Raw genomic sequence first — 12,185 nt, 5'->3', positions numbered from 1 at the left:
GCATTTAATCAGGGACACATAGAGTTTCCTTAAGAATCACTAGGAATGCTAAGAGTTAATGTAAATATTGATATTATTCACCTTTTAAAAAAAGAAAATAATTCAAATAAATAGGTTACAAAGGTTTAGCACAGTGGTCGGCAAACTCATTAGTCAACAGAGCCAAATATCAACAGCACAACGATTGAAATTTCTTTGGAGAGCCAAATTTTTTAAACTTAAACTTCTCCTAACGCCACTTCTTCAAAATAGACTCGCCCAGGCCGTGGTATTTTGTGGAAAAGCCACACTCAAGGGGCCAAAGAGCCGCATGTGGCTCCCGAGCCGCAGTTTGCCAACCACGGGTTTAGCAAATTAAAACCAAAACGCACCATTTACTAAGTGCCTTCCGTGTGCCAAACACTGTGGCAGGCAATCACTCTGACATGGATTATTTCATGCAATACATGTGTAGGGTTTTTTTCGTTTAGAGTGTGTTTATCATTTCAGTGAATACCCATTGCCTTAGAACCCTAACTATTTTATTTTTTTCATTATCATTTTTTGCTTATTTTTTACTGAATTTATTGGGGTGACATTGGTTAATAAAATTATAAAGGCTTTAGGTGTACAATTCTGTAACATCATCTGTACATTATATTGTGTGTTCACCACCCCAGTGACCCTAACTATTTTAGAACATCAGAGAGTCACCTGCTATCTCTGCCAATAACCTACAGCCGTGATATTCAACCGGTGAGCCACGAGGATTTTTAACACACGCACTACCCAACTAGTTAGTCAGGGCACTGACTCTTACCCCTTAGACTGTCAAATGAAAACATGCAACAGCCAACACAACAACAGCTGTCCGACGTAAATGCATCAAAATCACATCTACTTTTTTTTTGTCAGATCGGCCAAAGATTTTTGGTGTGCCGCAGAATTTTAGTAATTACTTTATGTGCCATCAGATGACAAAGCCTGAAAATGGCCGACCTCCAGAAATAGAAATTCCTACAAAGCCACTTCTCCAGGGCACAAAGCAGAGCCTCCCTCGGGCGGAACTAACCCCAGATTCTAGAAACGAACCCGTCGGAAGTGTTTCACAACCTTTCCCTACAGGATTACCAAATCCTAAATCAAAAAGGTCAGAGGAAGAAATAAAATTCTACACAACAGACCGAGTTAACGATAAATTATACTGAGAAACGTTTTCTGTGCATATTTCCTTTCCTTTAAAAAAAAATAGAACAAAACCACATAAAGGCATTCGTGACATTAAGAGATAAAATTATGTATACATATTTGGGGCCTGGCCAGTGTGGCTCAGTGATTGAGCATCGACCCATGAACCGGGAAGTCAAGGTTCGATTCCCATCAGGGCGCATGCCCAGGGTGCGGGCTCAGTTCCCAGTGTGAGGTATGCGGAAGGTAGCGGATTGATGATTCTCATCATTGATGTTTCTATCTCTCCCTTTCCCTTCCTCGCTGAAATAAAAATATATTTAAAAAATATATATTTGGGACTTGTATTTTCCATCAAATGTTTTGAGGAAAGGGCTCATTCCCACTGCATTTCCCACAGTATTAGCACCATGCTGATTACCTATGGGCTCAACTATTAACCAGGAAGCTGACAGGAACTAATGCTAGGTTCAGAGTCATTCACAAGCCACCATTATTTCAAAATTTTCGCTAAAATGTATATGTTGTAACATGTACATACATATGTGCATTGTAACGTGCAGATTTATACAAATTATCAGTAAATTAAAATTAACTTATGAATTCAACCAGAAAAAAGAACATAATAATCCATATGGCATTAAACAATGTTTACACTATTTTTAAGTTATAAAAATTAACCCAGGAGTTAACTTACTCTCTACTCTTCCTTTGAACAAGGTGTAAAAACCATTAATTCTATCATGAGAAGTTAGGAAATTTCAAAGTGAGTTTTGCTGATGTTTACTTTTAATTAAAGCTCTCATCCCCTCCCTTAGCCCTTTTAATCCGTCCTGCATATCCGAGGCAGATTACTCTCCAGAAAACACTGCCTTTGTGTCTTACATAATAAAAGCAGTGACTTGATATATTTGTGGAATGAGTATTTCTTCCTGTTGCAAAGATCTGTAATGACTTCTTACAGTCTCGTTGATTTAGCCAGTGTCACCACCATCTTATCTTTCTTCTGAGCATCAAAACAATCTATTCATCTCAGATGAGTATCAATATTTCCAACATTCCACAACCACTATCCCATTACCTAAACCCCTATTCTTTTCACTCTCAATTCCTTACCGTCATTTCCCCTCCTGCCACCCAGTTCAACCACATCAAGAACTCCAGACTCCGCGTTTTTCTTCCTTTTTTTTTCATTAGTCAGCCTGCTCCTGGTATTACGTTCTTTCCTATCTGGCACTGAATCCGGGCATCATCTTCAGCTACTTCCTTAGTCCTTTTATATTTCTACTAGAGGCCCGGTGCACAAAATTCGTGCACGGGGGGTGGGGGGTGGGAGGGGAGGGTCTCCTCAGCCCAGCCTGCACCCTCGCCAATCCGGGACCCCTCGGGGGTGTCCGACTGCCGGTTTAGGCCCGATCTCAGGGATCAGGCCTAAACCGGCAGTCGGACATCCCTCTCACAATCCTGGACCGCTGGCTCCTAACTGCTCACCTGCCTGCCTGCCTGCCTGATCGCCCCTAACTGCCACCCCCCCCCCCCCACCGCCAGCCTGATCGCCCCCAACTGCCCCCCCTGCCAGCCTGGTCGACCCACGCAGCCTGTTTGGTCGTCCGTTCGGTTGCGATGGTCGCTTAGGCTTTTATATAGATAGATTGCACCTACTCCAGTGCGGATCAACCTAACCACTTTCTCTGCTAAAGAAAATGACAGCTACACAGATCGGTGAGTACATAAAAGCAGTGCCCATCCAACCTCAGAGGAGCCTCAATGCTGGCCAGACACCATTCCTCCTGGAGCTCCCAGACCACAGCCTCCCAAGCTGCACTAAACCATTACCAGTGGCCCCCAGCCCCCATCCCATCCCTAGCTCAGCAGTCTCACCTGGACCACAAGTGAACAGAGGTGACCAGGTGTTAGTTGGCCAACAGTATTTCCCCCTCTTATCTCAGGAGAAGCATGTCTCTATCTGCTGCTCAAGGGTAGCCTTTTTTCCTGCACCCACCTGCTCGCCCTCTTCCATCTCACCAGGCAGCATGTCTATCTAATCAAGCTATCTAGGGATCCATTCCTCTCATTGAGTAGGGCATCCCTACAAACATAGGTCTCCTTTACCCTAATCCTAAGTGACTTCACTTTTTGGACTTCCAGGAAAAATCCAACCGTAAGAATTCTCTATCTGTAAAATGCACAGAGGGCAAACAAATGATAAAAACAAAAACAAACCGAAGTATCCTACAAGGTACTAAAGAAGAATAAAGAGTAAATGCTAGCCTGGCCACTGTGGCTCAGTCAGCCTATGAACCAGAAGATCACGGTTCGATTCCCAGTCAGGGTACATGCCCAGGTTGCGGGCTTGATCAGCAGTGTGGGGCGTGCAGGAGGCAGCCAATCAATGATTCTCTCATCATTGATGTTCCTATCTCTCTTTCCCTTCCTCTATGAAATTAGAGAGAGAGAGAGAGAGAGAGAGAGAGAGAGAGTAAATGCTAAACGTATGAAAAATACAGGGTAAGATATTTGAGGAAGATTTTTTTTTTTAAAGAATCACTATGCCTTTTCTCATCAAATAATTTATCAAATTATCTTTAAGTAAAAAAACTAAAAATGAAGCTTATATCAAGGGATCTTTACAAACCCAGAGTTGCTTATAAGAGTTGGAGATTTATAAATAATTAAATTCAAATTAATTCTGCAGTTCCTATCTTTTTTTGGGGGAAGGTTTTTGAAGAATCTAATGAAAGCTAGGAATCCCCTCCTCAGAAAAATACCCAGATACCACCACTAAGTTATAAATGTCATTTCAGGGGGCTTACAGGTCCCTTACACCCTGTTTTGGGGCCCCAATTAAAAACTCGGCTAATCCCAGAAATTGTATTTTATTCTCGTCAAATAGGTAGCTAGCTACTGGTTCCCATTCCTACAATAAAATATCCCAACATTTATGCCATTAATCCTTACACTGATAGCTGACATAACAGTGACATACTGTTTCGAATCTCTAGTACACAAAGTTAACAGACATACAGGAAGGGAGATAGGTGTACAATTCTGCGAATATGCTTTCTTGTACTTAGTCATTCCAGAGACACATTTTGATGGGGTTTTGGGAAAAGAAAAATATTCCAGAGAAGGCAGTGTGTGTTAGCTTAGAAATTCTAAGTAAACGATAAACCTGTATAAGGAAAAGTGATCCCAGAGCAGGATACATTCCAACGCTTTGGAGGATGGCTGGTAGAACACGATTTCCCCCCAAAGATGTTTTATTTCAGTGGAGGAGATGCCCTAGAGCAGTGATGGCGAACCTATGACACGCGTGTCAGCACTGAAACGCGTAGCCATTTCTAATGACACGCGGCCGCATGCCGAGGATGAAACATTTGCGACTCGAGTCTTGGAGTTAGCTTTTTCCTCAAAGTGACACACTACCCGAGTTATGCTCAGTATTATGGCGAAGTCTGACACACCAAGCTCAAAAGCTTGCCCATCACTGCCCTAGAGCCATGGTCGGCAAACCGTGGCTCGCGAGCCACATGCGGCTCTTTGGACCCTTGAGTGTGGCTCTTCCACAAAACACCACGGCCTGGGCGAGTCTGTTTTGAAGAAGTGGCGTTAGAAGAAGTTTAAGTTTAAAAAATTTGGCTCTCAAAAGAAATTTCAATCATTGTACTGTTGATATTTGGCTCTGTTGACTAATGAGTTTGCCGACCACTGCCCTAGAGAAAACATATATGAGAGAAAGAGACACTATTAAATATAGCCTAGAGGAGTCTAGGATCTTTTCTTTTTTAACTTTAGATTTATATGAGATAGGTCTTCCTCTGGTGATAATATGAGCTTTGGTGGATATAGGACCTATTGATCAATTTCAAATGTAAGACTATTAAGACAAATGATCTTTTCTCTCCTTGGTCACAAAACATTTATAATATGATTAAAACAAGGCAGTCACATGACATTGCTTCTAATTTTGGCTCTTTGCAGTGCTGACCCAATGCTAGATGTATAACTCTAATTGGCCTGGCAAAGAACCCCACACCAAAATTGTAATGAACTGTTGAGAACTGTTGAAGGAAATAAAGCCAGATGACTGAATTTGGATCTAGAAGTCACAAATGGATATAAATAAAGTCTTTTCCAGGAAATTAAATATCATAATTTTCTAGTTAGCATAGTTTCTACAAACTTCCACTCCTCTTTTCATCTGAGTTGAACTTGAGGGAAGAAATATTTTCATTTACTTGGTATGAATCCTTTCAAGACCTGATTTAAACAAAGTTTTCATTCTCCACAAATGAAAAACACACACACAAAAAACTAAGGCACTCTTTGGTGTTTCTAGGCTTCAATAAATTGAATGAATTTTCACAAATATAAGTCCTCATTGAAAAATCTTAAGCAATATCTTACAGTTCAACTAAAAATTCTTATTTTTAAAGATTTGGCTGTAAAGTGCTAATACCCACAGAAGAGAAAATAGTGAACAAGAAAAACAATGAATGCATTAAATCAAAATATAAGTGATATGCTCTCAAATATTCAGAAACAGCATTCTTTACCTTACCATAGAGTCCACATATTTTAAGTAAATTATTTAAGATCTATAATATAAAAATCATTTTTAAAATGTTAGGTTAGCCGTAACCGGTTTGGCTCAGTGGATAGAGCGTCGGCCTGTGGACTGAAGGGTCCCGGGTTTGATTCCGGTCAAGGGCATGTGCCTTGGTTGCAGGCACTTCCCCAGTGGGGGGTGTGTAGGAGGCAGCTGATCGATGTTTCTCTCCCATCGATGTTTCTAACTCTCTATCCCTCTCATTTCCTCTCTGTAAAATCCAATAAAATATATCTTTTTTAAAAAAATGTTAGTTTACCATCACTAAATTAGAAAAACAGCCTTAGACCTAATTCACTGGGCTTTCAAAATGCAGCTAACATAGCAAAACCATGTAATTATTTAATCTGGTATTATTTTTCCAGGAAAAACAGTTAAGTATTCCCATAAGAGAAGTTAATAGATATGACAATTACAAAATATTATTAATTATTAAGATCTTCTAGGTATTGTCAATTAAAATGTCAAATGCCCAAATGTCAACAAAGGTGATTACATTTGTCATTTACTGCTTCAGGATTCTTCTTAAAAGGAAAAAGTAGGGAGAAACCAAGATGGCGGCATAGGTAAACACCTAAACTGCTGCCTCGCACAACAATTTCAAAACTACAACTAAAAGACAAAACGGACATCATCCAGAACCACAGGAAGGCTGGCTGAGTGGAAATTCTACAACTAGAAGGAAAGAGAAAAGCACACTGAGACTTACAGGAGTTGTGGAAGGCAGAGATACAAAGGTGCGTGCGCGCGCTGGCAACTGAGTAAGCAGCTGGCTTTCTCAATCAGGAGGGAGACAAAAGCTCCCGACTTCTCTGAACTCCAGTTCTGGGCGAGACTCTGGGGACCCAGACTCATACGGGGAGAAACTGGACTGTCTGCAGCGGGCGAAACTTGAGGGCGGCTTTCTCTCAGAGGTGCTTGCACCAATTACCGCAGGACACTGACAACCAGGGGCCTCTTAAGGCAGGGCTGACGGGAAGCCATCGCTGTTTGCACCACCCTGTGACCCCACCCCACGAAGCCATAGCTGTTTGCTCTGTCCTGAGACTCCGCCCCATCCAAGTTGAGTTGCAGAGGCTTTTGCATATGAATGGCCTGGTCCTTTGAATTTTAAACTTACCTACAGCTGAGTCAGTGAGACCCAGAACATCCAAAAGAAGGCCCAAGGTCCCACAGCAGCTTGCATTGCTTCACAGCTAGGCCCTATCTGGGAACCTCCAAAACCCAAACAAAGAAGAGGAATCTGCAGATCTCTCCATAGCTCCTGCTGGGTGGCCTCAGGCAGAGGCTAAATTAACACCTCCTTGGAGATCTAAGAGCCAGTGCACCCAGGGATCAGAGTGGGACCATCCAGATTACGACTCCTCAGATCCATAAGGGACACACTCAGCAGGCAGACTCAGTGAGCACCAAAGCCCCACTGAAGCAAGTCTTGTCTCATAAGGGTGTCTCCAGCACAGAAGTTCTCCCATAGTAGACACAGCTGATCCTCACAGCCAATTAGCCTGGAGGTCAATTCCCCTCAGTGATACCAACAACAATCAAGGCTTAACTACAACAAGACTGTGCACACAGCCCACAAAGGGGTGCACCAAGAGTGTCCACACCTCAGGTAACTGGGGAGGCTGAGCCACTGGGCCCTATAGGACACCTAGCACACAAAGCCACTCTGTCAACTCAGGGAAGCAGCCAAAATGCAGAGACAAAGAAACAGGTCACAAATGAAAGAACTGGAGGAAAGCAAACAACTGGATATAGAGTTCCAAACCAAGGTTATAAGGTTTTTCAAGAATTTTCTAGAAAAGGCCGATAAATTTAGGGAGACCCTTGAGGATATGAAAAAGGACCAACTAGAAATTAAGCATACACTGACTGAAATAAAAAATAATATACAGAGATCCAACAGCAGACTAGAGGATAGCAAGAATCAAGTCCAAGATTTGAAATACAAAGAGGCAAAAAAACACTCAACCAGAAAAGCAAAAAGCAAAAAGAATCCAAAAAGTTGAAGACAGTGTAAGGAGCCTCTGGGACAACTTCAAGTGTACCAACATCAGAATTATGGGGGTGCCAGAAGAAGAGAGAGAGCAAGATACTGAAAACCATTGAAGAAATAATGACAGAAAACTTCCCCCACCTGGTGAAAGAAATAGACTTACAAGTCCAGGAAGCGCAGAGAACCCCCGAACAAAAGGAATCCAAAGAGGACCACACCAAGACACATCATAATTAAAATTCCAAGAGCAAAAGACAAAGAGAGAATATTACAAGCAGCAAGTGAAAAACAGTTACCTACAAGAGAGCACCCATACGACTGTCAGCTGATTTCTCAACAGAAACTATGCAGGCCAGACGGGAGTGGCAAGAACTATTCAAAGTGATGAATAGCAAGAACCTACAACCAAGATTACTCTACCCAGCAAAGCTATCATTCAGAATTGAAGGTCAGATAAAGAGCTTCACAGACAAGAAAAAGCTAAACCAGTATTATATGAAATGCTGAAAGGTATTCTTTAAGAAGAGGAAGAAGAAAAAGGTAAAGATAAAAATTATGAACAACGAATACATATCTATCAACAAGTGAATCTAAAAATCTAGTGGAATAAAAACTCTGATGAACAGAATAAACTGGTGAATATAATAGAATCAGGGGCATAGAAAGGGAGTGGACTGACAATACTCAGGGGGAAAGGGGTGTGGAGTGTGCGGGAAGAGACTGGACAAAAATTGTACACCTATGGATGAGGACAGTGAGGGGGGGTAAGGGCAGAGGGTGGGGTGGGAACCGGATGGAGGGGAGTTATGGGGGGGGAAAAAGAGGAACAATTGTAATAATCTGAACAACAAAGATTTATTTTTTTTTTAAAAAGAAAGTAATCATGATCTGTCAGTATTTTTACACACACACACACACACACACACACACACACACACACACACACTGTCCTTCCTATATGGCTAATGAGGCTGAAAAACAGGAAGTCCTCAGGGATGGCAGGGAGGAGTGGTATAATGGCAAAAAGTTTCCATATCCAAACATGTTCAAGAGAAGAATCTCAAAAGTATGTCAAAATTTAAGCACTCTCAAGCTATTAAAAGATTCAGAATTTTTAAATGATGTATTTCTTTTGTTCAAGATGGTTCAGACATGATTTTTATTATTTATGGAGGTATAGTTGAGTAATGATGTAGTTCTTAAAAGAATATTATAAGTGAATTATTTCAAATGCATAAAACCCAAAAGTAGTCTCTGGTTAAAGGAAATATAATTTCCCCTCAGGGAATGATTCCTAAATAAAGGAAAGCCTGTGTTCATGTGAATCCTAAAGGCCCCAAACGGGAGAGAATGCTCCAGAACAGTATCAAGACACAGACATAGTCAGTGTACAATTACACAATAAAAACATCATCCTTGTAGAGGACACTTAAATCATATTAGAGCTTTAAAAAACAACTCAAAATTGGAAATTGACAGACTATCAATTATTCTTCCTCAAATAACTAAAAAATTGCCAAGACTACTTTGTAGGATTAAAACAATGTATTCTCTTATCCAACTACAATGGAATCAATGGGTAGCCATTTGGATTCAAAGACAACACTGTATTTATTCTCCTACATAACACACCTGTACTTCTCATGAGCAACAGTCAGTAACTACCCCGTCCCTTCTGCCTTCGATCCTTGAATACTCCACACACTGCCAACTCTCTCACGACGAGATTCTACCGAGGGAGTCTTGTTTGCGGACCAGGTAACACGAAACTTCTTTATACCTAATTTCTTTATAAAGGTTGGGGAGGGGGCACGTTTTTTTTGTATTAAATTACACTGAATTTAATTAGGCCTTCAGATAAGTTTTGACATTAAATGCAGATGTAAGACAGTCGCTAAAGTAAGATTTCGGAGAGTTTATTAGAGTACAGAGATCGAGATAAGACCCATGACTGGTCCCTGCGGATCCCCATCGAGGTCAGCGAGGTGCTGGGTTACCTTCCCGACAGTGTTATCTTTCCGTTACGACAGCTTTGAAAAAAGAGAAGGCTCCATGCACATCAGCACCTCGGTTGCAAAAACAACGTAAAGCACATACATACCTTGCCAATGTGTCAGTAGGTTTCTATAAAAGCCGCCGGATTTCCTTGTAAACTTACCTAAACCACGTGTTACTCTTTTGCTACTACTCAGGTTCCCAGAGTTTTCCAGCCAAAAACCTATCCTCTTCCTTTCTTTTTTTAAAAAAAATATATTTTTATTGATTTTTTTACAGAGAGGAAAGGAGAGGGATAGAGAGCTAGAAACATTGATGAGAGAGAAACATCGATCAGCTGCCTCCTGCACACCCCCTACTGGGGATGTGCTCGCAACCAAGGTACATGCCCTTGACCGGAATCGAACCTGGGACCCTTCAGTCCGCAGGCCGACGCTCTATCCACTGAGCCAAACCGGTTAGGGCTCTTCCTTTCTACATTTTGCTAAAAATATTCTATCTTGTCCTTGGTAAGAAACACCATCACTTGGAGAAGCGCATTCACAAAACTCTGAGCCATCCCTGCCAACAGATGCAGAATATGTCCCCAGTAGCAGGTACTCCACCTGCTCAAAACGAGTCCCATCTTCCTGGAGGTCCTTAACGTCTCCTGCTTAACGCCGATAGATACAGTAGCCAGACTAGGAGAGGGAGCGCCCGGCCACATTGTTGACAGGCAGGTGTACATAAATGTGACAAGGTCACCCCAGGAAATGACTGAGGGCCCCATCATCTCCTGGCCCTCACCGAGCAGGCACCTGGCACCTGTTTATCCTCCTCTTTGTCAACACCAAAGAGGAAGAGACTTCTCGGAACCTTCTCTCCTGCACAGACGCTTCTGTTTGATTATGGCAGCACTTTCGGAATTCAGACAGACTGTGAGTTCAAATACACAGCGGGCCTTGTAGATTTAGTGTGAAAGAACGTAAAATGATCTCCTTAGTAACTTTTAAAATTTGACATGGAAATAACATACGTATAGGATGAAATAAAATGCTCGTAAGAATTAATTTCACTTGTTTCTTTTTTACTTCGCTATTTTGACTAGGAAACTTGAAACTGCTGATGTGGCTTTCCAAAGGACAGAACTACTGCAGACCTAGAGCCTGGATTATAACAGCAAACAGTTTATTCCAGACCATTTGGCATTTCCCAATTACAAATGCCATTTAAAAACCAAAAGAAGAAGCAGTATTTCCCCTTGTCTACCATTACATTGAGATAGCAATAAAAAAATAACTTAAGAAGACTATAAGAATAATCAGCAGAATCACTTTGCACTGATACCTTTTTAGAGAAAGATTACCTCAAAAAGGCAAAAATAGCACAGGATGTAAAAACCACACCTCTTAAGGAAGCAAGATGTAAATACACAAACCAAGTTTTCCTAATAAAGTAGGTTTAAAAGCTGATTATCAGGTTGTCTTGAAAGTGAAAAAGATATCTGCAGCACCTGGGGACTCAGAAACAAAACATACATGATTCTATGTCTTTATTATTCAAAGACCTTCAACCACAAACAAGCCATGAACACTATAAAAATGGAAAAAATTATCATAACCTAATTCTCTTTTTCAAAACCTAAAGAAAATAACTACAATAGTTTCCCTACAGCCGAGTAGGCTACCTTCAGTCTATACATTATGACATTAAAAAAGCACATTTTAAAATAAGTATTTCTAACCCACAGTTTTTTAAAAGTATGTTTTAAAAATATATGTTTGTTGATTTCAGAGAGGAAGGGAGAGGGAGAGAGAGATAGAAACATCCATGATGAGAGAGAATCATGGATCGGCTGCCTCCTGCACACCCCACACTGGGGATTGAGCCTGAAACCGGGGCTGATGCCCTGACCAGGAATCGAACCGTGACCTCCTGGTTCATAGGTATTTGATACCACTGATACTTACCACTGAGCCACGCCAGCCCTGCTCAAAGTATTTGTGAAGTGAGAAATTCAACAACACATTCCCATGCGTGAACTATTTCTTCCTCTACTATAAAACATCACTCTGCTTTGATTTAAAAATATTTAGGCCTCTAGGGCTCAGCGGGACGGAGGGCGGGGGGGGGGGGGGAATAGATAGGAATGTGTTTCTGAATCTATGAAAATATGTTTTAAGGGGAGAAAGGAATACAGCTCAGTAAAGGATGGTATTCCGGTACTCAGAGGATGCCCAAGTTACTTCTAGAAAATTGTCACTGGGAATACAGTACAAAAAATAAAAAATTCAGGGAATTAAGATGGATGAGTCCCCAGGGCTTCCACACCAGTTGATTAGATGGCAGTTCCCATGGCGCCCTAACAAATTCATAGTCCAAAAAGGTCATAGTTGACTGTCAACTATTTATCCATTGGGTGCTCATCAGCTGAATATA

General features: G+C 41.3%; 1 protein-coding gene across 1 annotated transcript in view; it reads right to left on the bottom strand.

Moving 5' to 3' along the window:
* Positions 1–12,185, bottom strand: part of CNST (consortin, connexin sorting protein) — an 89,275-nt gene that overhangs the window by 75,976 nt on the left and 1,114 nt on the right. The gene's annotated exons all lie outside the window — the stretch shown is intronic.

Source organism: Eptesicus fuscus, chromosome 24 (assembly GCF_027574615.1).
Source record: "Eptesicus fuscus isolate TK198812 chromosome 24, DD_ASM_mEF_20220401, whole genome shotgun sequence".
Taxonomy (NCBI): domain Eukaryota; kingdom Metazoa; phylum Chordata; class Mammalia; order Chiroptera; family Vespertilionidae; genus Eptesicus; species Eptesicus fuscus.
The sequence above is the reverse complement of the archived record's forward strand: the minus strand, read 5'-3'. Positions and strand labels throughout refer to the sequence as shown.